This window comes from Solanum pennellii, chromosome 6 (genome assembly GCF_001406875.1).
Source record: "Solanum pennellii chromosome 6, SPENNV200".
Taxonomy (NCBI): Eukaryota; Viridiplantae; Streptophyta; class Magnoliopsida; order Solanales; family Solanaceae; genus Solanum; species Solanum pennellii.
Window position 1 is genome coordinate 15,241,256 of NC_028642.1, and position 1,273 is coordinate 15,242,528.

Below are 1,273 nucleotides of genomic sequence, written 5' to 3' on the forward strand. Positions count from 1 at the left end.
ATATATATATAAACGATTATTGTGCCAAAATTACCATAGGATGAAGAACTAATCCACTTATTCATGACATCAAATACATTAAAACTGAAATAAAAGCAACTTTCATCGATAACTCCAATCAACTATGACATGTACGAGCAGAATTATTCATAAAGACGACAATTAGCAGGAATAACCAATTATGTATTATTAAGACTAATTTTTACATGCAACAGAGACTTATGGATATTATAGCAAAATCAAGATTTGTATTTGACATTTTCTTAAGCAAAATAAACAGGAATCGAGAAAAAACATGCATACAATATGAGATCCCAAGAATAACAACACCAAATCACACAATTAACTACGTAATATGCAATAATAGTGCAACAGGATCAAATCGAACATGTAAAAGCCAAGATTTCTGACATAATAGCCAAAGATGCAACTAAAAACAAAATTTAGATTAAGGCTTACTTGGAAAGATCTGTTGATATTCGTCTTCGGACTCAAACTTCCGGAGAGAGGAGGAATGTAGACTCAGGGGTCTCATTGGTTGGTTTTTTTATTGTTGCTGCTAGCCAGAACAATTGTTATTGTTGGAGACAGAGGGGATGGACGCACCGACAACTGGTTGTCCTCAGTGCGCTGCTGCTTGGTGGAGCTCGCTCGAGCTGCTGACGCCCGGCTGCTGCTGTCTCGTCGAGCTTTCCGCTGGTGACCTCGCCTAGAGAAGAGAACATAAAAGAAGGGAAAACAGAGGGAGGAAAGAGGAGAAGGTGAGCGATCGTAGAGGAAAGGAGGAGGAGAGGACAAGTCACGCCGCCTAGCTTATCTCGCTGGAGCTGCTGCTTTGTCGATCTCACTAGAGAAGTGGAGAGTGGAGGGGTGGCAGCTTCCCAGGAGAAGAGAGGAAGAGAATGAGAAAATAGGGTTTTAGGCAATTTGTTTGAAATAGGTGAGAAATGGGAGATTTAATCCCAACCGTCGATTTTCAAATAGATGGAGGACCCAGATTAAATAAAGAAATAAATGGTTAGGATCAAGAGAAGAGGTTTTTTTTATTTCGGTTCAAAGATTGACCAAAGCTAAAATTACATTGGCTATAATTGAAATGAAGAATGACTATAATTGAAATAAGATTTGAATTGGAGTGGTTAGAATTGAAAGAAATTGGGGTAAAATGGGCTAAGATTTAAATAATTTTGAGGAAAATTTAGGAATTGCTATCCAATTAAAATACTGCATCTAATCATATATTTTATATAATTAAAATCGCTTAAATATGAAT